Genomic DNA, 26,862 nt, shown 5'->3' on the forward strand with positions numbered 1-26,862 from the left:
CACATCTGTACCCCACCCACGGTACACGCCCCTCCCCCACCCACAGCACTCCCGCCCCCTCCCCCACCTGTAGCATCCACAAACCACGCCGCCCCTCTCCTCTCCCACCCGTGGCACCCCCGCCCCTCCCACACCCCCCTACCCACCTCTCCCCCCCTACACCTCCCCCACCCCTATACCCACCTCTCCCTCCTCCCCGCACCTTCCCCACCCGCAGCACCCACAGCATCCACCACATCTGCCTCCCACTCGCGGCACACGCCCCTCCCCCGCCCGCAGCACCCCCGCACCTCCCCCACCCTACCCCCATACCCACCTCTCCCCCCCGTTACACCCCCGCACCCTCCACCCCACCTGCCCCTCCCCCACCCGCGGCACCCACAGCATCCACCACATCCCCCCCACCCGCGGCACATGCCCCTCCCCCACCCGCGGCACCCCCATACCCACCTCTCCCCACTACACCACCGCTCCCTCCACCCCTCCCACCCCGCCCCTACCCCACCCGCGGCACCCACAGCATCCACCACATTCGCCCCCACCCGCGGTACTCCCGCACCCACCCCCACGCATAGCACCCACACCCTCAGCACCCCCTCCCCTGCCCGCAGGGCATCCAGACCCCACCACACCCCCGCAGCCACACTTCCCCCACCCCCATACCCACCTCTCCCCCCTCCCCCGCACCCTCCACCCCACCCGCGGCACCCACAGCATCCACCACATCCGACACCCACCCGCGGCACACGCCCCTCCCCGCATTCCTGCCCTCTCCCCCACCCGCAGCACCCCTGCACCTCCCCCACCCCACCCCTATACCCACCTCTCCCCCCGCAACACCCCCGCACCCTCCACCCCACCCGCGGCACCTACCACATCCATCCCCCACCCACAGCACACGCCCCTCCCCCACCCATAGCACCCACAACCCGCAGCACCACTGCACCTCCCCCACCCATGGCACTCCCACCCCACCCCCATACCCACCACTCCCCCCGCTACACCCCCGCACCATAAAACCCGCCCGCCCCCTCCCCCACCCGCAGCACCCACAGTATCCACCACATCCGCCCCCCACCCGCGGCATTCACCACATCTGCCTCGCACCCCCTACCCAGCCCGTAGCACCCCCACCCGCAGCACCCCCCACCCCTCCCACACTCACGGCACTCCCGCCCCCACCAGCAGCACCCCCCGCCACTCCTCCACCCACGGCACCCACCACATCCGTCCCCCGCACATGCCCCTCCCCCACCCTCGGCACTCCCTCCCCCACCCGTATCACCCGCAAACCCCCCGCCCCTCCCCCACCCGCAGTATCCCCCACCTCTCCCCCCGCACCCTCCCCTCCCCAACCCAACCCACCTCTCCCACCACCCCCGCACCCTCCACCCCACCCGCACCTCCCCCAACCGCGGCACACACAGCATCCACCACATCCGCTCCCACCCATGGCACATGCCCCTCCCCCACCCGTAGCACCCACCCGCCGCACCAACAGCATCCACCACATCTGCCCCCCAACCACTGCACATGCCCCCCTCCCACCCACAGCATCCACCACATCCCCCTCCCACCCGCGGCACTCCCGCTTTCTCCCCCACCCGTAGCACCCACACCCGCAGCACCTCCCGCCCCCTCCTCTGCCCACAGCGCATCCGGACCCCCACCACACCCCCGCAGCCACCACTCCCCCAACCACAGCACCTCCGGCCCCCTCCCCCACCCACATCATCTATAGACACCTTCCCCCATTCGTGGACCTACCACACCTCCCCCACCCGCAGCACCTCTGGACCATCTCCCACAGCATCTCCGGACCCCATCCATGGCTCCCCTGCAGCCACCCCTCCACCCGCAGCACTTCTAGAACCTATCACCCAATCTCACCCCCCCTGCAACCCCACCTCCCCAAACACCCCCCCACTACATCGCCCCTTCCCCATGCACACCACCTCCAGACCCCCTCCTTCATCCACAGCCCCCTGCACCCACTCCTACCCCACCAACAGCATCTACACTCCCCTTCCGCACCCGCACCTCCCCCACCCGCAGCACCTCAACACCCCCTCCCCCATCCGCGCCCCCTCCACACCTACCCCTCCCCCACCCACAGCACCTCTGCACCCTTTCCGCCAACCGTGCCACTGCACTCACCCCTCCACCACCCGCAACACCTCTGGACCCCCTCCCGCATCCACCCCTCCACCACACGTAGCACCTCGGACACCATCCGCAGCCGCTACAAGTGATTCCCTGAATCGGGGTGATCAGCAGCACGGATAGGCACCTCCACCACACTGAACCCACCCTCTTTCCAACCCCCCCCCCCCCCCCCACACACACTGAACTTCTGTGAGTATAGTTGCTACCAATGGCCATTGGATTAATAAAAAAAAGGTAACACTGTGGCCATTATGTGTCTAAGCGACACTGCTACCTGTGGCCATTGTGTATAAGTGGCACAGCTCCCTGTGGCCACTGTGTGTATACGCGGCTCTGGTACCAGTGGCCATTGTGTGTATAAGTGACACTGCTACCTGTGGCCATTGTGTGTATAAGCGCCACTGCAACCTGTGACCATTGTGTGTATAAGTGGTGCTGCTATCTGTGGCCATTGTGTGTATAAGTGGCTCAGCTACCTGTGCCCACTGTGTGTATAAGTGCCTCTGTTACCTATGGGAATTGTGTGTAGAAGTGGCACTGCTACCGGGGTCCATTGTGTGTATAAGCAACACTGCTACCTGTGGTCATTGTGTGTATAAACTGCTTTGCTACCTGTGGGCACGTTGTGTATCAACGTCTCTGCTACCTGTGGGCACTGTGTGTATCAACGTCTGCTACCTGTGGGCACTGTGTGTATAAGCGGCTCTGCTACCTGTGCCCGCTGTGTGTATAAGCGGCTCTGCTATCTGTGGGTATTGTGTGTATAAGCTGCCCTGCTACCTCTGGCCACTGTGTGGATATGTGGCTCCGTTACCTGTGGCCATTGTGTGTATAAGCAGCTCAGCTACCTGTGTCCACTGTGTGTATACGCGGCTCTCATACCTGTGGCCACTGTGTGTATAAGCTGCGCTGCATACACTAGCAGTATATACTACACTATGTTATTCATTGTGCCCTGCGGCCACTCTTTACGCCCTCACAAAGGGCTACGCCCCCTTGACAATCGCACGCCCTTCCCCCTTGCAATATTTACCCAATAGCATAAACTTTTTTGCAGGTAATACTCCATATAATAACAATTATATCACAGCTGAAGCCCGTGCAGGGGTTAACGGGTCGTAGCCTCTTGCAACAGTATTTTCTGTCTAACACCTTCCCTCTCTTTATCCTCTCCCTACCACCCTGCCTCTCCCTATCCTTTACCGATCGCACAGCGTTTCTGTACATTCCCTTTCTCCCCCCCCCCCCCTACGCCTCTCTATCTTTTCTCAACCGGACACCATTTCTGTAAGACCTCTATACTGCCCTGTGTTTCTGATTCTGTTATCTACCGGCCTGCGTATGTCCAAAGGTGTGCAGGGGTTAACGGGGCGTAGCCCCTAACGACGGTGTGAAGAGCGCCCGTAAGGCGTGATGAATCACCTAGTATATATATATACACACACACAAACATTAAAAATAGAAATGTTATATACAAACACACATAAAATAGAAATGTAATTTATACACACACACACACAAACACACACACACACACACACACACACACACACACACACACACACACACACACACACACACACAGAAATAGAAAATTGGCAGTGGAAAAATGTGCTTAACTGCCATCAGTTAGATATATTATGTGGCCTTAGAAATGGTTTTTGCCACAGATGCCATCCACCAGCCATAGGGGGGTGAGGGTGGCAAGAAGCACACATGAGGAGGTAGCAGAGGTACATATAGGTAAAGGGGCAGAGGCAGACATGAGGGAGGCGGGGGGGGGGGGGCAAAGAGAGATACTGTAGTGGCAAGGGTACAGAACAAAAAGGGAGCACAGACACAGAGGGTGAAAAGTCAGAGGCACAGATGGGTAAGAGAGCTGGGGCATAGGCAGGGCCGCAACTAGGTGGGGCTAAGGGGGCATGCTCCACGGGTGCAAGATTTGAGGGGCGCAGAGGAGTTACAGAGGAGCAGGGGTTGATATTTTTTTTATTTTATTTTTTACCAGCAGTTCTGTGCTGCTCCAGTGAGACAGCAGATAGCTCCCGGGGCAGTGTCTCTGACCCACCTGTCTGGCCGCAGCTGGCTCTGATGCTGTGCGTATGAGCTCCAGTACATGGGATCTCTCCTATGCCGGCTACTGTCTTAAACTCTCTTCTTTGCCATGCAGTGCAGCGACTAGCATGAGGTGCACACTGCAAGCTATAGAAGCGAGCTGTTGTATTTTTCAGTAAGCTATGGTCCCGGCTGCCTGCCCAGCACCAACTGATAACAAGCTGCTGGCTACACACCACTGAGAGGACACACTGCCCCAGGCATTTGCTTGTTAGCAGGTGCAGCCACCGATGTTACAGAAATAAAAGGCTCACTTTGCTAGCTATCCACTTGACAGTGGAAACTGATGGTGGGTACACACTGATAGATATATCTGCCGATCAATTGATCGGCAGATATATATATGGACGGATCGGGCAGTGTGCTGTGCATACACACTGCCCGATCCGTCGGGGACTAACATAATGAACTGGACGGGCGTGTACACTGTCAATCACCGCTGGCTGCCGCAGCATGTGTACGGATGGTCGGCCGACCGCCCGTACACACACAGCGATCCGCCAATATATCGGTAGATATACTGGACGTCGGCTGTGCTGCGGGGCCGGCGCGATATGTCTGTGAACGACGGAGTTCACAGACATATCGCCCGTACACACTGGCCAACGGACCCGCGATATATCGGCCGTTCAATAGAAAGGCTGATATATCGGCCAGTGTGTACGGGCCTTAAGAGCCTGGACAACCTCCATCTCTAACCGAGTATCACTACAGCAGCTTTGTGGTGAGGTTAAATACAGACTTTATTATTGGCACTGTGCTCCCAGTTAGCAGTATCAACCTCCGCTTTGCCTCCCCGATGAAGGTATTTGGTGTAGCATATAGGGGGATGTAGTGTAGTGATGTAGTGTTCTATATAGGTTATGTTGTGTAATAGTGTATTGCAGTATATAGAGGCATGCAGTGCACGGATGTGGTGTATCATATAAGGGGATGTAGTGTAGTGATGTAGTGTAGCATATGGGTATGTAGTGTAGTGTATAGGGACATGTAGTGTAGTAATGTAGTTCAGCGTGTAGGGGATGTAGTATAGTGATGTAGTGCAGTGGATAGGGGAATGTAGTGCAGTGATGAAGTGTTATGATATAGTGCAGTGATATAGGTGGTCATTCCGAGTTGTTCGCTCGGTAATTTTCTTCGCATTGCAGCGATTTTCCGCTAACTGCGCAAGCGCAATGTTCGCACTGCGACTGCGCCAAGTAAATTTGCTATGCAGTTAGGTATTTTACTCACGGCATTACGAGGTTTTTTCTTCGTTCTGGTGTTCGTAATGTGATTGACAGGAAGTGGGTGTTTCTGGGCGGAAACAGGCCGTTTTATGGGAGTGTGTGAAAAAACGCTACAGTTTCTGGGAAAAACGCGGGAGTGGCTGGAGAAACGGAGGAGTGTCTGGGCTAACGCTGGGTGTGTTTGTGACGTCAAACCAGGAACAACAAGCACTGAACTGATCGTACTGGAAGAGTAAGTCTCGAGCTACTCAGAAACTGCACAGAGAAGTCTTTTCGCAATATTGCGAATCTTTCGTTCGCAATTTTGATAAGCTAAGATTCACTCCCAGTAGGCGGCTGCTTAGCGTGTGCAATGCTGCTAAAAGCAGCTTGCGAGCGAACAACTCGGAATTAGGGCCATAGTGCAATGAATGGGGACACACAGGGGGGCATGTAGTGGAACACTCTGCTGGGGGGACATGTGACGCTTAGGGCATTTGGAGAACATAGGGATATATTTGTCCAATAATATTCACTTTTTTTCCTGAGATTTTTGATAATCTGATTATTTTAGTCTGACAGGTTTTTTTTTTTTTTGCCTTGCCCCGGGTGACGAAAATCCTAGTTTCGGCCCTGCAGAAGGGGAGGAGCAAACACAGAGGATGGTGGAGGGGTAGGAGCAGAAACACAGCTGTGGGGTTGTCTTCTGAGTGCTTGTCTTGTCAAGCCAGGGGAAGTAGAGGGCAAGGCATAAGGAGCTGCTAAGAGACTTGGCAACAAATGCAGTCGGGAGAGGAAGCTGAACTACTCCAAGTTCGGGACTGAAGTTCCCTGGGAGGGGGCATACAACCCCCATGTAAACCTGGATGTAATGAATGATCAAAGAATGACAGAGGGAGCCACTGGTGTTGATGATCCCAGCCCTGTGCTGCATCTTACAGTCACACAGACATTTGTCTTAGAGTGAGAAACAGGCTGCAGCCACGATCATCAGCATTTGAGGACCCCTCTGTCAGTGGTACTTTCCACCTTGCCCCCCCGAGTGTGTACTTCAGGTTATTCCTGCCCCTCTCAGTATCGGCTCCACCTGCTGCCCTCCTCAGTCAGCCCGGCCACCCAGCAGCACAGTCGGCTGACTGACAATACTGTGCATTTCCCTCAGCTCCGCCCGCCTGTTTACACTGACCCCAGGTCATCCCAGCATATCCCTATAGATGTCATTAGAAATGGACTTTTCCAGGCTCACAAAGACAAGGTCACAATAGTGGAGCAAAGGGAGGGATGGTGCCTGCTCACAGCATTGCAGCAGTCATGGCCGACGTAGTACCAGTGTGTAGCCCGGAGTTCGCAATGTTCTTATAAACAATGGCATCCTTTACTGTGCCAGTGATTTGTCTGTTCATTTCTTCCTCCTCCCTTGTGCTGAGGAGTTATTTGACCTCCTCATTGCTCCAAGATGCCATGCTGCCTGTCTTCTCAATGCTCTCCGGGGGACTGGCTGATAGCAGCATCGTTTCAGCGCCCAAGGAAGCTCCAATCAGCATCCTTTTAACAGTCCCAGGTTCAGTAACACGGGTAGGGGCCGTTCACACGGGTGGTCTTCTGTTTGCCGGCGGCCGAGCTCCCGACGACCAGCATACCGGTGCCGGAAACTCAACCACCGGCATACCGACGTCTTTTCTCCCTCTTGGGGGTCCACAACCCCCCTGGAGGGAGAATAGATAGTGTGGTACGCAGCGTGGTGAGCGCAGCTAGCCCGCAAGGGGCTCATTTGTGCTCGCCCAGCTGTCGGTATGCCGGCGGTCAGGATTCTGGCGCCGGTATGCTGGTCGCCGGGAGCCCGCCGCCGGCATACCCTACCACACCCCGTTCACACTGCATCGCAACACGGATCAATTCTGTCACGACCTGGGATGAAATGCCGGGACGCTCGACATGGGATATTCTTTCAGGACCCTTCAAGACTAAGCAAAATCCTGGGTTGATGCGTGTTCCCTAGAGAAGCATACATTTTATACCCCAGATACCCCCAAGTCTTGAATTTCAGCTGCTGGTGTGTGTGTGTGTGTGTGTGTGTGGGTGGGGTGGGCAGGATAACATTTATATCATAGGGCCCAGAAATCAACCCAAAGCTCTCTTGGTTGTAATAATATGTTGTTGGTAATAATTAATAGGTAATAATAATGGCCCTCATTCTGAGTTGTTCGCTCGCTAGCTGCTTTTAGCAGCATTGCACACACTAGGCCGCCGCCCTCTGGGAGTGTATCTTAGCATAGCAGAATAGCGAACGAAAGATTAGCAGAATTGCTACTAAATAATTATTTGCAGTTTCTGAGTAGCTCCAGACCTACTCCTAGATTGCGATCACCTCAGTCCGTTTAGTTCCTGGTTTGACGTCACAAACACGCCCTGCGTTCGGCCAGCCACTCCCCCGTTTCTCCAGACACTCCCGCGTTTTTCCCTGACACGCCTGCGTTTTTTAGCACACTCCCAGAAAACGCTCAGTTACCACCCAGAAACGCCCCTTTCCTGTCAATCATTCATCGATCAGCAGTGCGACTGAAAATCGTCGTTCGAACACCAGCAAATCTACTAAGTTTTGTGTTAAATAACTTAGCGCATGCGCAGTTAGCAACAAATTGCAGCATAGCGAAAATCGGCAACGAGCGAACAACTCGGAATGACCCCCAATAATAATAATAATAATATTAATAATAATAATAATAATAGCAAAGCTGCATATTCCAATCATTTTGAAATGTTGATGTGGAAACTGAGACAGGTATAACAAACATATACAATAGTGGTGTTATGCAATGTGTATCTTTCACATGTTTATGTTCTTAATATTTTCTTTGTCATCACAAACTTCCTAAACGTGAGACATTTCCTCTCTGGACGATATGTTTACATTACTGGAATTGTTGTATTCTCTTTTCTGTGTGTGATCTGTCATCTCCTGCTGTGTAACGGGAAGGATAAAGTGCCATTAGCAACTGAGCGTGTTTGCACCCTGCCCTGTGATTAAGTGATTGCATATACATTAAGCATTGCTGAGCTTTCAGCACTGTGCCTAATGGGAGTCAGACAATACTTGTCATATTTCTAGATTTTGCTAAATTAACTCCTTTTTTTAATCGCTTATAATAATGTATTCTGTCCTGCATCCAGGACAGGGGACAAATTGCCACAAACCAGTGGATGACTCAAACTATGAACAGCCCAGTTACCTTAACAGTGGTGCTGCTTTATTGATAGATTTCAGGTACAGCTGTACTCACTGTTACACACTGGATCTCATGGAGCGGAGCTTCAGAGGGGTGTCATACAGCTCACCAGCAAGCGAGTACTTGTAAGCACAGAGTAGTGATGCAGGATCACTGGAATCATTGCATATTGCAGGCAATCATAGGTCTGACTAGAGCCAAGTGCAAGACATGTGTTCTCCACTGTGAGGCTCTAACACAGTGGGGTAAATTTACTAAGATTCGTGTTTTCCCGTTTGAGGTCAAAGTTCAATCACGAATGACATCAAAAGTGTAAATATGCAACTTTTTGAATTGATTACGACTAATTTACTAAACTGCCGTATTCTGCATTTTCGGGTTTTCCGATGTCGATGTCATTCGTTTTTTTAGGCAGTGTTTTACGTGAGTGACTTGTAAAACACTGCCGACTTTAATACAATGAATCTCGGCCGGATCTGAGAGATCCGTGCTGGGCTTCATTGTGCACTTTGTTAAAAAAATAAATAAAGTTTAAATGTTAAAAAAAAAATTGCGTGGGGTCCCCCCTCCTAAGGCAAACCAGCCTCGGGCTCTTTGAGCCGATCCTGGTTGCAGAAATATGGGGAAAAAATGGACAGGGGTTCCCCCATATTTAAGCAACCAGCATCGGGCTCTGCGCCTGGTCCTGGTTCCAAAAATACGGGGGACAAAAAGAGTAGGGGTCCCCCGTATTTTTGAAACCAGCACCGGGCTCCACTAGCTGGACAGATAATGCCACAGCCGGGGGTCACTTTTATACAGTGCCTTGCGGCCGTGGCATCAAATATCCAACTAGTCACCCCTGGCCGGGGTCCCCTGGGGGAGTGGGGACCCCTTCAATCAAGGGGTCCCCCCCCCAGCCACCCAAGGGCCAGGGGTGAAGCCCGAGGCTGTCCCCCCCATCCAATGGGCTGCGGATGGGGGGCTGATAGCCTTTGTGAAAAGTGTTTGATATTGTTTTTAGTAGCAGTACTACAAGGCCCAGCAAGCCTCCCCCGCAAGCTGGTATTTGGAGAACCACAAGTACCAGCATGCGGCGGAAAAATGGGCCCGCTGGTACCTGTAGTACTACTACTAAAAAAATACCACAATAAAGACATTACACACACACCTTGACAGTATAACTTTAATACATCCATCCACACCTTCATATACACATACTTACCTTATGTTCCCACGCAGGTCGGTCCTCTTCTCCAGTAGAATCCATGGTGTACCTGTTGAAAAAATTATACTCACATAATCCATGGTTGAAGGCTCCTCGGTAACTCCTTTTGTAATCCACGTACTTGAAAAAATAAAAAAACGGACACCCGACCACGAACTGAAAGGGGACCCATGTTTTCACATGGGCCCCCTTTCCCCGAATGCCAGAAACCCACTCTGACTGATGTCTAAGTGGGTTTCTTCAGCCAATCAGGGAGCGCCACGTTGTGGCACCCTCCTGATCGGCTGTGTGCTCCTGTACTGTCTGACAGGCGGCACACGGCAGTGTTACAATGTAGCGCCTATGCGCTCCATTGTAACCAATGGTGGGAACTTTCAGGTCAGCGGTTGACCGAAAGTGACCTCACCGCTGACCTGAAAGTTCCCACCATTGGTTACAATGGAGCGCATAGGCGCTACATTGTAACACTGCCGTGTGCCGCCTGTCAGACAGTACAGGAGCACACAGCCGATCAGGAGGGTGCCACAACGTGGCGCTCCCTGATTGGCTGAAGAAACCCACTTAGACATCAGTCAGAGTGGGTTTCTGGCATTCGGGGAAAGGGGGCCCATGTGAAAACATGGGTCCCCTTTCAGTTCGTGGTCGGGTGTCCGTTTTTTTATTTTTTCAAGTACGTGGATTACAAAAGGAGTTACCGAGGAGCCTTCAACCATGGATTATGTGAGTATAATTTTTTCAACAGGTACACCATGGATTCTACTGGAGAAGAGGACCGACCTGCGTGGGAACATAAGGTAAGTATGTGTATATGGAGGTGTGGATGGATGTATTAAAGTTATACTGTCAAGGTGTGTGTGTAATGTCTTTATTGTGGTATTTTTTTAGTAGTAGTACTACAGGTACCAGTGGGCCCATTTTTCCGCCGCATGCTGGTACTTGTGGTTCTCCAAGTACCAACTTGTGGGGGAGGCTTGCTGGGCCTTGTAGTACTGCTACTAAAAACAATATCAAACACTTATCACAAAGGCTATCAGCCCCCCATCCGCAGCCCATTGGATGGGGGGGACCGCCTCGGGCTTCACCCCTGGCCCTTGGGTGGCTGGGGGGGGGACCCCTTGATTGAAGGGGTCCCCACTCCCCCAGGGGTACCCCGGCCAGGGGTGACTAGTTGGATATTTGATGCCACGGCCGCAAGGCACTGTATAAAAGTGACCCCCGGCTGTGGCATTATCTGTCCAGCTAGTGGAGCCCGGTGCTGGTTTAAAAAATACGGGGGACCCCTACTCTTTTTGTCCCCCGTATTTTTGGAACCAGGACCAGGCGCAGAGCCTGATGCTGGTTGCTTAAATATGGGGGAACCCCTGTCCATTTTTTCCCCATATTTCTGCAACCAGGATCGGCTCAAAGAGCCCGAGGCTGGTTTGCCTTAGGAGGGGGGACCCAACGCAATTTTTTTCCAGAAAATTTATAACATTTCCGCCCCCTTCCCACTGAAAAACATGCACGGATCTCATGGATCCGTGCATGCCTATACAAACACGGGATAAAAAAGCAGGTCTGGTTTTTTTTAGCACTTTTTCACGATTTGTATTTTATCACGGCAGTGTTTGGCTATTGTCGGCAGTGTTTGTGTTTTGCACTTTTTAGTAAATTCCCGATTTCTAGCAAATTGCAGGCGTATTTGACGGATGGTGTATTGATTAGAGATGAGCGCCTGAAATTTTTCGGGTTTTGTGTTTTGGTTTTGGGTTCGGTTCCGCGGCCGTGTTTTCGGTTCGAACGCGTTTTGGCAAAACCTCACCGAATTATTTTTGTCGGATTCGGGTGTGTTTTGGATTCGGGTGTTTTTTTCCAAAAACACTAAAAAACAGCTTAAATCATAGAATTTGGGGGTCATTTTGATCCCAAAGTATTATTAACCTCAAAAACCATAATTTACACTCATTTTCAGTCTATTCTGAATACCTCACACCTCACAATATTATTTTTAGTCCTAAAATTTGCACCGAGGTCGCTGTGTGAGTAAGATAAGCGACCCTAGTGGCCGACACAAACACCGGGCCCATCTAGGAGTGGCACTGCAGTGTCACGCAGGATGTCCCTTCCAAAAAACCCTCCCCAAACAGCACATGACGCAAAGAAAAAAAGAGGCGCAATGAGGTAGCTGTGTGAGTAAGATTAGCGACCCTAGTGGCCGACACAAACACCGGGCCCATCTAGGAGTGGCACTGCAGTGTCACGCAGGATGGCCCTTCCAAAAAACCCTCCCCAAACAGCACATGACGCAAAGAAAAAAAGAGGCGCAATGAGGTAGCTGTGTGAGTAAGATTAGCGACCCTAGTGGCCGACACAAACACCGGGCCCATCTAGGAGTGGCACTGCAGTGTCACGCAGGATGTCCCTTCCAAAAAACCCTCCCCAAACAGCACATGACGCAAAGAAAAAAAGAGGCGCAATGAGGTAGCTGTGTGAGTAAGATTAGCGACCCTAGTGGCCGACACAAACACCGGGCCCATCTAGGAGTGGCACTGCAGTGTCACGCAGGATGTCCCTTCCAAAAAACCCTCCCCAAACAGCACATGACGCAAAGAAAAAGAAAAGAAAAAAGAAGTGCAAGATGGAATTGTCCTTGGGCCCTCCCACCCACCCTTATGTTGTATAAACAAAACAGGACATGCACACTTTAACCAACCCATCATTTCAGTGACAGGGTCTGCCACACGACTGTGACTGATATGACGGGTTGGTTTGGACCCCCCCCAAAAAAGAAGCAATTAATCTCTCCTTGCACAAACTGGCTCTACAGAGGCAAGATGTCCACCTCATCTTCACCCTCCGATATATCACCGTGTACATCCCCCTCCTCACAGATTATCAATTCGTCCCCACTGGAATCCACCATCTCAGCTCCCTGTGTACTTTGTGGAGGCAATTGCTGCTGGTCAATGTCTCCGCGGAGGAATTGATTATAATTCATTTTAATGAACATCATCTTCTCCACATTTTCTGGATGTAACCTCGTACGCCGATTGCTGACAAGGTGAGCGGCGGCACTAAACACTCTTTCGGAGTACACACTTGTGGGAGGGCAACTTAGGTAGAATAAAGCCAGTTTGTGCAAGGGCCTCCAAATTGCCTCTTTTTCCTGCCAGTATAAGTACGGACTGTGTGACGTGCCTACTTGGATGCGGTCACTCATATAATCCTCCACCATTCTATCAATGTTGAGAGAATCATATGCAGTGACAGTAGACGACATGTCCGTAATCGTTGTCAGGTCCTTCAGTCCGGACCAGATGTCAGCATCAGCAGTCGCTCCAGACTGCCCTGCATCACCGCCAGCGGGTGGGCTCGGAATTCTGAGCCTTTTCCTCGCACCCCCAGTTGCGGGAGAATGTGAAGGAGGAGATGTTGACAGGTCGCGTTCCGCTTGACTTGACAATTTTGTCACCAGCAGGTCTTTCAACCCCAGCAGACCTGTGTCTGCCGGAAAGAGAGATCCAAGGTAGGCTTTAAATCTAGGATCGAGCACGGTGGCCAAAATGTAGTGCTCTGATTTCAACAGATTGACCACCCGTGAATCCTTGTTAAGCGAATTAAGGGCTGCATCCACAAGTCCCACATGCCTAGCGGAATCGCTCCGTGTTAGCTCCTCCTTCAATGCCTCCAGCTTCTTCTGCAAAAGCCTGATGAGGGGAATGACCTGACTCAGGCTGGCAGTGTCTGAACTGACTTCACGTGTGGCAAGTTCAAAGGGCATCAGAACCTTGCACAACGTTGAAATCATTCTCCACTGCACTTGAGACAGGTGCATTCCACCTACTATATCGTGCTCAATTGTATAGGCTTGAATGGCCTTTTGCTGCTCCTCCAACCTCTGAAGCATATAGAGGGTTGAATTCCACCTCGTTACCACTTCTTGCTTCAGATGATGGCAGGGCAGGTTCAGTAGTTTTTGGTGGTGCTCCAGTTTTCTGTACGTGGTGCCTGTACGCCGAAAGTGTCCCGCAATTCTTCTGGCCACCGACAGCATCTCTTGCACGCCCCTGTCGTTTTTTAAAAAATTCTGCACCACCAAATTCAAGGTATGTGCAAAACATGGGACGTGCTGGAATTGGCCCAGATTTAATGCACACACAATATTGCTGGCGTTGTCCGATGCCACAAATCCACAGGAGAGTCCAATTGGGGTAAGCCATTCCGCGATGATCTTCCTCAGTTGCCGTAAGAGGTTTTCAGCTGTGTGCGTATTCTGGAAAGCGGTGATACAAAGCGTAGCCTGCCTAGGAAAGAGTTGGCGTTTGCGAGATGCTGCTACTGGTGCCGCCGCTGCTGTTCTTGCGGCGGGAGTCCATACATCTACCCAGTGGGCTGTCACAGTCATATAGTCCTGACCCTGCCCTGCTCCACTTGTCCACATGTCCGTGGTTAAGTGGACATTGGGTACAGCTGCATTTTTTAGGACACTGGTGACTCTTTTTCAGAGGTCTGTGTACATTTTCGGTATCGCCTGCCTAGAGAAATGGAACCTAGATGGTATTTGGTATCGGGGACACAGTACCTCCAACAAGTCTCTAGTTGGCTCTGCAGTAATGATGGATACCGGAACCACGTTTCTCACCACCCAGGATGCCAAGGCCTCAGTTATCCGCTTTGCAGTAGGATGACTGCTGTGATATTTCATCTTCCTCGCAAAGGACTGTTGAACAGTCAATTGCTTACTGGAAGTAGTACAAGTGGGCTTACGACTTCCCCTCTGGGATGACCATCGACTCCCAGCGGCAACAACAGCAGCGCCAGCAGCAGTAGGCGTTACACGCAAGGATGCATCGGAGGAATCCCAGGCAGGAGAGGACTCGTCAGACTTGCCAGTGACATGGCCTGCAGGACTATTGGCATTCCTGGGGAAGGAGGAAATTGACACTGAGGGAGTTGGTGGGGTGGTTTGCGTGAGCTTGGTTACAAGAGGAAGGGATTTACTGGTCAGTGGACTGCTTCCGCTGTCACCCAAAGTTTTTGAACTTGTCACTGACTTATTATGAATGCGCTGCAGGTGACGTATAAGGGAGGATGTTCTGAGGTGGTTAACGTCCTTACCCCTACTTATTACAGCTTGACAAAGGGAACACACGGCTTGACACCTGTTGTCCGCATTTCTGGTGAAATACCTCCACACCGAAGAGCTGATTTTTTTGGTATTTTCACCTGGCATGTCAACGGCCATATTCCTCCCACGGACAACAGGTGTCTCCCCGGGTGCCTGACTTAAACAAACCACCTCACCATCAGAATCCTCCTGGTCAATTTCCTCCCCAGCGCCAGCAACACCCATATCCTCCTCATCCTGGTGTACTTCAACACTGACATCTTCAATCTGACTATCAGGAACTGGACTGCGGGTGCTCCTTCCAGCACTTGCAGGGGGCGTGCAAATGGTGGAAGGCGCATGCTCTTCACGTCCAGTGTTGGGAAGGTCAGGCATCGCAACCGACACAATTGGACTCTCCTTGTGGATTTGGGATTTCAAAGAATGCACAGTTCTTTGCGGTGCTTTTGCCAGCTTGAGTCTTTTCAGTTTTCTAGCGAGAGGCTGAGTGCTTCCATCCTCATGTGAAGCTGAACCACTAGCCATGAACATAGGCCAGGGCCTCAGCCGTTCCTTGCCACTCCGTGTGGTAAATGGCATATTGGCAAGTTTACGCTTCTCCTCCGACAATTTTATTTTAGGTTTTGGAGTCCTTTTTTTACTGATATTTGGTGTTTTGGTTTTGACATGCTCTGTACTATGCCATTGGGCATCGGCCTTGGCAGACGACGTTGCTGGCATTTCATCGTCTCGGCCATGACTAGTGGCAGCAGCTTCAGCACGAGGTGGAAGTGGATCTTGATCTTTCCCTAATTTTGGAACCTCAACATTTTTGTTCTCCATATTTTAATAGGCACAACTAAAAGGCACCTCAGGTAAACAATGGAGATGGATGGATTGGATACTAGTATACAATTATGGACGGGCTGCCGAGTGCCGACACAGAGGTAGCCACAGCCGTGAACTACCGCACTGTACTGTGTCTGCTGCTAATATATAGACTGGTTGATAAAGAGATAGTATACTCGTAACTAGTATGTATGTATAAAGAAAGAAAAAAAAACCACGGTTAGGTGGTATATACAATTATGGACGGGCTGCCGAGTGCCGACACAGAGGTAGCCACAGCCGTGAACTACCGCACTGTACTGTGTCTGCTGCTAATATATAGACTGGTTGATAAAGAGATAGTATACTCGTAACTAGTATGTATGTATAAAGAAAGAAAAAAAAACCACGGTTAGGTGGTATATACAATTATGGACGGGCTGCCGAGTGCCGACACAGAGGTAGCCACAGCCGTGAACTACCGCACTGTACTGTGTCTGCTGCTAATATATAGACTGGTTGATAAAGAGATAGTATACTCGTAACTAGTATGTATGTATAAAGAAAGAAAAAAAAACCACGGTTAGGTGGTATATACAATTATGGACGGGCTGCCGAGTGCCGACACAGAGGTAGCCACAGCCGTGAACTACCGCACTGTACTGTGTCTGCTGCTAATATAGACTGGTTGATAAAGAGATAGTATACTACTAATATTATATACTGGTGGTCAGGTCACTGGTCACTAGTCACACTGGCAGTGGCACTCCTGCAGCAAAAGTGTGCACTGTTTAATTTTAATATAATATTATGTACTCCTGGCTCCTGCTATAACCTATAACTGGCACTGCAGTAGTGCTCCCCAGTCTCCCCCACAATTATAAGCTGTGTGAGCTGAGCAGTCAGACAGATATATAATATATATAGATGATGCAGCACACTGGCCTGAGCCTGAGCAGTGCACACAGATATGGTATGTATGTGACTGAGTCACTGTGTGCTGTGTATCGCTTTTTTCAGGCAGAGAACGGATTATAAATAAAAGTGGTGGTCACTGGTCACTATCAGCAAAACTCTGCACTGTACACTACTGAGTACTCCTAATGCTCCCCAAAATTAGTAAATCAAGTGTCTAAACGGAGAGGACGCCAGCCACGTCCTCTCCCTATCAATCTCAATGCACGTGTGAAAATGGCGGCGACGCGCGGCTCCTTATATAGAATCCGAGTCTCGCGATAGAATCCGAGCCTCGCGAGAATCCGACAGCGTCATGATGACGTTCGGGCGCGCTCGGGTTAACCGAGCAAGGCGGGAAGATCCGAGTCGCTCGGACCCGTGAAAAAAAACATGAAGTTCTGGCGGGTTCGGATTCAGAGAAACCGAACCCGCTCATCTCTAGTATTGATTCGTGATTTTTTCCTAGGGCTTCCAAAATATTACGAATGCCCTCATCACTGCCGTGATTTTTGCTTAGTAAATTACCGAGATGACACTTTGATGAAAAAACGGCATCTCGGTCAAAATCGGGACCTTAGTAAATAATATACCCCAGTATCTTAAGATTGTCTCTGCACATACTCAGTAGAAATTTCTATGGCCATCTTGGGATGAGGGATGAAGCCTCGATGAAGCACGGGAAGACTGGAGTATGTGCTAAAGATGGAGCTGACATGTGTGCTAAAGTGTTTATCATAAATATAGCAGTATGCAATGATGTCCTTACTTAGCCAGGAGAGCTCTATAATAGTAATACAATGTAATTAGCCTGACATTGGGGGTCATTCCAAATTGATCGCACGTAGCAACTTTTTGCTGCTCGTGCGATCAACTAGATGCCGCCTATGGGGGAGTGTATTTTAGCATGGCAAGGCTGCGATCACTTGTGCAGCCCTGCTAAGCTTACAAAGTTTTGTGTGAAACAAGACCAACCCTGCAGTTACTTACCTGTGCGACGGATACAGCGATGAAGATCCCGGAATTGACGTCAGACATCCGCCCTCCAAATGCCTGGACACGCCTGCGTTCAGTGCTCCACTCCCAGAAAACGGTCAGTTGACGTCCCGGAACGCCTTCCGCCTGTCACTCTTCTTGCGATCGCGGCAGCGATCGCTTTCTTTGTTATTCTTGTCGTCGCCCAGCGACTGCCGTCGCTGGGCAACGACGCGCGTGTGCATTGCGGCTGGCGCACATGCGCAGAACCGGCCCGTTCGCACCACTGCGAAGAACCTCAGCGTGCGAACAGGTTGGAATGACCCCCATTGTGAATTGGCATGTTATTGTATCAACAAATGTGGAGCAGTCCTCATAATTATTGTCAGAGCCGGCCTTAGCTATAGGCAGGCTAGGCATTTGCCTAGGGCATTCAAGCATGTCTAGGGGCATCCAAGCATGTCCCTGCAGTATCTCATGCTGGGAGGGACAGTCCGCAAACTAACTGTTACTTTCCAAATGCATTCAATCAGTACTTGTATACACTGCTGTTTACATTTGTCAAAAAAAATGCACACTGTGCCTTAAACTTCCTCCGACATGCTTGAATGCCCCTGACTTGTGAGACCTCAGACAGACAGCAGAAGCCCAGTAAATGCAATTCCTGGACCTGTGACATTTTTACTGACTATATAAGGTTATTACTGGATGGCTTCTTATGATAACACATGTGTATTGTGGAAGACTGCACCACATAAATCTGACATCACCTATACTGCATGTGCACATTGGGGAGGGGGACCCTGCCATCCTGTGTCCCTTATCCCTGTGCAAACCCCAGGTGTCTGCAGGGACATAACATGGGCAGTGTTCTCCCCACACTTTATTTCCTAGTCAGTCCATACCGTAAAATTCCCCTGCCATCTAGCACTGTAACGTGGTCAGTAAGTTGCGTTGTGCTATTTCTAAACATCAGTGCAGCGTGACTTTCGGACACATCAGACTGGAGGGCAGAGCATTTATCTCCCACAGTATAAAGTAAAGGGCATGCAGTAACAGACACCAGCAAACACACTGAATAGTGAAGAGAATGGACAGTTTCTACATGTTTGATACTGATCTTTTTGTATAACCAGCAAGTGTGGCAGTATCTGTGGCATTATATGTGTATTATGGGCATTACTAATGTGGGGCATATGTGTAAGGTGCATTACTGTGTGGCATTATGTGTATTATGGGCATTACTAATGTGGGGCATATGTGTAAGGTTCCTTTACTGTGTGGAATTATATGTATTATGGTCATTACTGTGTGGCATTGTGCAGAGTTGAACTGGCCCACAGGGTAACCCCCCCGGTGGGCCCCACTACCTGAGCGTTGCAGGTACAGATGCAGAACTAGCGGCGGAGCTAGGGGGCACCAGACAAAATTTTGCCTAGGGCATCAAATTGGCTAGGGCCGGCTCTGATTATTGTAACAATAAAGGTTGGTTTTCCAGGACAATTTACATGGGGCTGTTGCCAGTATATAGGCTTCCATTACAGCCCATCCTGGCATTTAGTATAAAGCAGCTAACGCTATAATTTTTTTTTTATGGGTTTGGCCCTGTTCACACTACTGAACATTTGTGGCTATCTGCTGTGCATGTGCACAGTACAAAGTACACTACAGTACTGTATGTAGACAAAAGTGATTGGACACTGACAGCAAATAGATCGATGATTAACATCAGCACTTTGTAGGTCCGCCATGTGCAGTGATTACTGCAGACACCCTTCTTGGCAAACTGTCCACAAGTTCCTGGACCACTCAGGAGGTCTGTTTTGACATTCCACCTTAAGTACAGTGATTACTGCAGACACCCTTCTTGGCAAACTGTCCACAAGTTCCTGGACAACTCAGGTGGTCTGTTTTGACATTCCACCTTAAGTACAGTGATTACTGCAAAACTCAAGAAGGTCGATCTGGTCTAGAACGTACCCATCGATACAGCTCGTCCAAGAGGTTCCTGTAATCCTAAATGGGGTTAAGCTCTGGACTCTGAGCTGGCCAGCCTATCCAGGTTACCAATTTTTCTGTGACCCAGTCCAGCATCGCCCTGGAAACATGACATCACGCAGCTTGCAATGATCCCCTTTTCAAACTCGGTTCGCTCTTTCTGGCAAGTCATTTCATTAGCAGTTGATCTACTTGGTGCCCCTTTACCCTTTTTATACCTTCACAAACACGTGTCTCCTGAAGGAGTACACCATTTCACGTGTGTGTGTGTGTGTGTAATATCCAGTGGCGTCTCTAGAGAGAAGGGGACCCGTGCTCAGACTCCGTGTGTAGGCCCCCTCCTCTCCCGTCACCGCCGCCGCTCGCGCTTTCAGCGCTGTAGACTCTGGTACAGTGCCAAAGTCTACAGCGCATGCGCAGAACTGTGAAAAATGGCTGCCGCATCATTATTTCGGAGTTCTGTGCATGCGCTGTAGACTCTGGCACTGTGCCAGAGTCTCTAGTAGTCAGTGTGCCAGCAGCGGCATGACGGCTACGGGAGAGGAGGGGGCCCACACACGGTCAGCAATGGACTCTGGAATGGTAAATGGGTGCAGTGTGTGCAGTGTGGGCCCCACCTGGACTCAGGGGCCCGTGTGCAACAGACACACTGCACCCATTATAGAAACGCCAATGAAAAAAACGTTTTTTACGCCTATTTAACTTTTATCCATAACCTTCTCAAGTCTTGGCTATTAGAATGTTGGAGGTTCAATTAATGAAACCGAAAATTTCCAAGGCTCAGTTTGTTTCAGACTTGCAAAGGTTTAAGAACATTCTTTTATACTGTATGTCTCATGTCCAGTAGCTGATAAAGAACTTTATTATTCAAGGAAGCAAATATCAGCTACTGTATATACTGTATGGTGTATTATTGACCCTGGACAAACCTCGCTGTAAGGTAAGGGGTGGAATGGAATTTTGGTTTTGTGCACAGAAAATATTTGGTTTGCACAGTAGTATAATACATACTGAGTAGATTTATTTGCTCACTGCAATTGAGATCCACATTGGGAAACTCTTATCTTGTACTTCAGTTTTCTTACTGTCCTTCAAAGCCTGATTGTTAGCGCTTCCTGTCTGATGCAATAATTTCTAGTTGCAATGTATGAGACCCCATTACAGGCCTTATGTGGCCAGCAAGACCTCCCAGAATAAAAAATCCCATGGGAAAAACTATTAGGGGTTATTGATGGATGTTAATTGAATCCGGTACTTTGTGATTTTTTTTGGTTGAAGTACACCATCAACACACCATCAACATCATTGTGCTGAAGGTATTTTTACACTGGAATGATTTAATCAGAATAACTGGGAGAGTTTTCAGTGCTTTAATAATACTATATTAGCGGCCTAATTCAAGGATGATTGCCAAACAACATTTTCCTCTAGTGGACAAAACCATGGGGGTCATTCCAAGTTCATCGCTCGCTAGCTGCTTTTAGCAGCCATGCAAACACTATGCCGCTACCCACTGGGAGTGTATGTTAGCTTAGCAGAAGTGCGAACGAAAAGATCGCAGAGCGCCTACAAAGTTTTTTTGTGCAGTTTAAGAGTAGCTCAAAACCTACTCAGCGCTTGCGATCACTTCAGACTATTTAGTTCCTGTTTTGACGTCACAAACATGCCCTGCGTTCGGCCTGACCATGCTTGCGTTTTTCCTGGCACGCCTGCATTTATTTTGAACACTCCCTGAAAACGGTCAGTTGACACCCAGAAACGCCCACTTCATGTCAATCACTCTGCGGCCAGCACTGCGATTGAAAAGCGTCGCTAGACCTTGTGTAAAACTACTTCGGCCGGGGTGAAAGTACGTCGCGCGTGCGTAATGCGCCGCATACACATGCTCAGAAGTGCAGTTTTTTTGCATCGTCGCTGCACAGTGAACATTTTCTGCTAGCTATCAACTGGGAATGACCCCCATGTGCACTGCAGGGGGGCAGATGTAACATGTGAAGAAAGAGTTAGATTTGGGTGGGTTATTATGTTTCTGTGCAGGGTAAATACTGGCTGCTTTATTTTTACACTGCAATTTAGATTTCAGTTTGAACACACCCCACCCAAATCTAACTCTCTCTGCACATGTTATATCTGCCCACCCCTGCAGTGCACATGGTTTTTCCCATTAGAGGAAAATGTTGTTTTGCAATCAACCTTGAATTAGGCCCTAAGAACCAATTAGTGAAACCTCTGGGAAGTATAAATCCTCCTCCTATAGCCACCTCCAATCACGGATGCAGTAACAGTGTCTAGAGCAGCTACAGTACAGAGATAGCTCATTATATACATTTTATGAATAAAAATAAGGGACAATAGTCATAATATATAAAAATACATACTGCAAATATTAATATGATGGGTTGGTATCGGATTCCCGATGGTTGGGATGCCGGTTGGCAAAATACAGCGGCATCCCGGTGATTAAATCATTGACATCGAGCAATTAAGAAAGCAAACCATGGTCCCTTACCCCTCCCCCCCCCCCACCCTAAGCCTAACCCACCATTCCTTTAGCCTAACCCTAACCCTCCCTGGGGATGCCTAACCCTAACCCCCTCCCTGCAGCCTAACCCTCCCAACCCCGCATTCTAACCCTCCCCCCGCAGCCTAAACCTTAGGTGTAGCTGATATTTAAATTTATACTACAAAAGTAAACACAAACTGTAATAATGAAAAGATAAAAAACAGAACAGAGTTGTACATATGTAGTGTCGCAGAAGCACACTTAGAGTCACATACACTGTACATCCACATTAAGTTGAACTAGATGCTTGTTATAATGAAAAGAATGAAATTACAAGTGTGAGTGCACATACAATTAAGATTTTGGTTTGCTTGGAAGGCTACTGGTTTAATAAAAAAAGCAACCCAAAATTCTTAATTGTATGTGCGCTCACACTTGTAATTTCATTCTTTTGGTGCAGTGCTTCTGTATTTGGGAGGATATCCAGATCTTCCCTGTGTGAGCAGACATTTATTTTATTTTATTCTATTTTATCATTTTTAAACTTAACAATTTCTAGCGCCCACTTTGTATTGCATTGTCTTATAATGAAAAGGTGTGTTGTACTGACTGTAACATTGAAACAATACAATTGAAACTTCCTGCAATTGCATTGCCTCTTTCTATGTTGTATAACTGTAGTATAGCTGGGATGAGATTCAGAATGCATTAAAATGCTCATGTATTTACATGGTGGTAAGGTAACTAAGTAACCCTAAGCGTTTTCAGAGTAAATCAGTGCACTGTGCAATAGCCTTTACATATTCAATGCAGAAAATGTTCTTTCTATGAATGTGTAACAATAAATGAAATATTTGAGGTCATATTTCTAGGACAAATACAAAACTCATCAAATACACGTTTGTGTAACTGAGGTCAGTAAGAAGCCATGGATATACAGTATTTTATGATATATGCTGTAAATATTTAAACTAGCTGCCAGTTTTGGAATTCACAGTTCACAGAATATACAGGAGAATAGAACAATGGGGGTCATTCCGAGTTGTTCGCTCGTTATATTTTTCTCGCAACGGAGCGATTAGTCGCTAATGCGCATGCGCAATGTCCGCAGTGTGACTGCGCCAAGTAAATTTGCTATGCAGTTAGGTATTTTACTCACGGCATTACAAGGTTTTTTCTTCGTTCTGGTGATCGTAATGTGATTGACAGGAAGTGGGTGTTTCTGGGCGGAAACTGGCCGTTTTATGGGTGTGTGCGAAAAAACGCTACCGTTTCTGGGAAAAACGCGGGAGTGGCTGGAGAAACGGAGGAGTGTCTGGCCGAACGCTGGGAGTGTTTGTGACGTCAAACCAGGAACGAAACTGACTGAACTGATCGCAGTGGCAGAGTAAGTGTGGAGCTACTCAGAAACTGCTAAGAAGTGTCTATTCGCAATTTTGCTAATCTTTCGTTCACAATTTTGATAAGCTAAGATTCACTCCCAGTAGGCGGCGGCTTAGCGTGTGCAAAGCTGCTAAAAGCAGCTTGCGAGCGAACAACTCGGAATGAGGGCCAATATGCTTATGAAATTTGTACGTAATCCTCCGAGAATGTATTGCTAAGGAAAGGTTAAAGCAGTGGTTTCCAAACTTTTTTGAATCACGGCACCCTAGAGCAGCGTTTTTCAACCCATGTGCCGCGGCACACTAGTGTGCCGCGGCTGGTTGACAAGTGTGCCGCAGAGTCAGAGCCCCCTTCACTAACTGTGGACCTTGACAGCGGACACGCGGGCAGTGCTGGGCTCTTCTGATAGTGCCTGAGCCGTGACCTATAGTGACGCGGCGGCATGGCATCACAGGTCACATGCGCTACATAGCATGGCTGGCAGCATGCCCGCCCACCAGCCAGCCCGTACGACCGTCTGCCATCCAGCCCGCATAACGGCCCCACTCGCCAGCTAACCAGCCAGACAGCCGGGCAGCTAGTCTGCCTGCATGCCTGTCTACCGCTCACAGATCTGCACTGTGAGTTTCACTCCAGCCGATGAGGGACCTGAGCTCCTTTCTCTTCTACCAGCAGGTAGGGACCAATGTATTTTATTCATTTTTATTTTGGGAGCAAATGTGTGTTTTAATACTATGGGGGCTAGTGTGTGTGTGTTTTTTGTTCTTGAGGAGGCAAATGTTTGTTTTTATTGCTGAGGGGGCAAATGTTTGTTTTTTTATTCTGAGAGGGCACATGTTTGTTTTTATTTGTGAGGGGAAAAATGTTTGTTTTTTTATTCTGAGGGGGCAAATGTTTGTTTTATTACTGTGAGGGCCAAATGTGTGTGGGGGTTTTCTGTGGTGGCAAATGTATTTATTTTATTACTGTGAGTGCCCGTGTGTTTCTTTTATCACCGTGGGAGCCACTATGTGTGTTTTTCCCCGTGAAGGACTGGTGGTGTGCCTCAGCAATTTAAAAATATTGTTCGGTGTGCCGCGAGTTGAAAAAGGTTGAAAATCACGGCACCCTAGAGTATCAGAATTTTTTGCACAACACCCCTAAGCCAATAGTTTCTTATTTAAAAATGTAGAAAGAAATATTAAATTATGTTAATTGTCTTTATAGGTCATCCTTAGGATAATTTATGTGGTGAGGGACAAGATTTGCTTCTGATTGTCAATATATTTTATGATTGGCAGCTATTTAAGGGGGGTACTCACGGAGCGATATTCTAAGCAATCTGACTAGATTGCTTAGAATTTGAGCATAATCGCTCTGTGTGTACCCCATACAGCGATAGCGATGCGCAGCCCCGCGCATCGCTATCGCTGGTGCTAGATTGGCCTGCATGCAGGACAATCTAGCGGGTCGCTCACTTCACCCGCTGGGTGAAATGAGCGCCCCCCCCCCCATACCCTCCCACACGCTCAGCATAGATCGCGCTGTGCTGAGCGGCGGGAGAGATGTGTGCTGAGCGGTTCACTCAGCACACATCTCTCCCGCATCGGCCCGTCTATATGGGCCTTAACACTGGTTTTGCTTTTACATTGACCATGCAGAATTTGAATTGGTTCTGGACCACCAACCCGAGGCACCCCAGGGTGCAATGGTACACAGTTTGGAAACCACTGGGTTAAAGGCATGTCAATTAATGACTTAAACATCATATAATTTTATATCGTAGAGTATCTGGTAAGAGGGGACCCTCAGCTATCAGCCTAGGGCCCTTATACTCCTGGGGCCCTTGGGCAAGTGCCCATTGATTCCATACGAAAAGATGGCCCTGCGTATATGTCCAGTGGTACTGCCATATAATTCCAGTGATACTGCCGTATATATATACCCTGTTGCAAAGCGGATTACTGAGGCCACAACAACTATGCTGGTGTTAGACGTGCGTCCGGTATCCACCATTAGTGCAGTGGGACTGCAGTGCCAACCCTAGATGGGCCAGGTGTTTGTGCCGCACACTTGCGTCGCTTAGCTTAGTCATACAGCCACCTCGGTGCAACCTTTTGGCCTAAAAACAATATTGTGAGGTGTGAGGTGTTCAGAATAGACTGAAAATGAGTGGAAATGAATGTTATTGAGGTTAATAATACTGTAGGAGCAAAATCACCCCCAAATTCCGTGATTTTAGCCATTTTTATGTTTTTTAAAAAAAAATCATCCAGATCCAAAACCAAAACTTGAAAGGATGGTTTTGGCAAAACCAATTCAAAACCAAAACACGAGCGGGGAATTAGAACCAAAACCAAAACACAAAACATGAAAAGTGCCCGCCGCACATCTCTAATATATGTATACATATATATATATATATATACATACATATAAATATATATATATATGTGTATGTTACTCCGTGTGTGGGACGGCTGTCCGTGTTCTAATGTTACCAGTCCGGATGTCTTCACAAACTATGTGGTTACGATCCCTACAAGTGCGTCACTCCTGGACACTATAAATCACGGCTCCGGCAGCCTTATTTAATGACGTTTCAGTGCCACCCTTATTAACCCGGCACTTTCATCAGACCATATACAGTATACATATATAAATTGTATTACAGTTACACAGTAATACTGTAGTTTGGTCACAGTAACTATTTAACAAACTAGCTATGTCATTTATCATATACCCTACAGTAGATCTCCTGTTATTTCTTGTCACTTTCACCGAACTCTCTGTCCAACCTTTATTATGACAAGTTGGGCGCCAGGATTCTGCTCTGGAGAGCTGTAGAGATGAATGGAGAGTTTCACTGTCATTTTCTATAAACACATTCTTTTAGCCCATTTTATCATTGGAAATGTTATTTGAAGTAGCTTCTTTAACCAGCTCTCAGTCCATGCTTCCTCTAATTGATCCCAAGTGGCTGTGCAATTCCGTCTAATTAAAATTCTAATGCAGCAGGAGGCGTCTGTAGGAGATAGACGCCTCCTGTTAGCATTAGCAAGGATCTAAGTGCTGCAGCATCAGTTAGCGATTCGTGATGGTTACTGGCACCGGCCAGCCTGCATACGCTGACGCTTACTCAGGCAGGCCGTCGGATCTGGATATTGGAGGCCAGGAAGTCTGTGTCTGATGATACAGACTCTGGACCCATCACAACACACCCTGTTTAAAAG

General features: G+C 49.0%; 1 protein-coding gene across 3 annotated transcripts in view; it reads right to left on the reverse strand.

Moving 5' to 3' along the window:
- The window catches only part of ANO3 (anoctamin 3), a 1,051,220-nt gene that overhangs the window by 827,191 nt on the left and 197,167 nt on the right, over nucleotides 1-26,862 (reverse strand). The window lies entirely within an intron of this gene.

The sequence above is a fragment of the Pseudophryne corroboree genome, chromosome 11, assembly GCF_028390025.1.
Source record: "Pseudophryne corroboree isolate aPseCor3 chromosome 11, aPseCor3.hap2, whole genome shotgun sequence".
In the NCBI taxonomy this organism is placed as follows: domain Eukaryota; kingdom Metazoa; phylum Chordata; class Amphibia; order Anura; family Myobatrachidae; genus Pseudophryne; species Pseudophryne corroboree.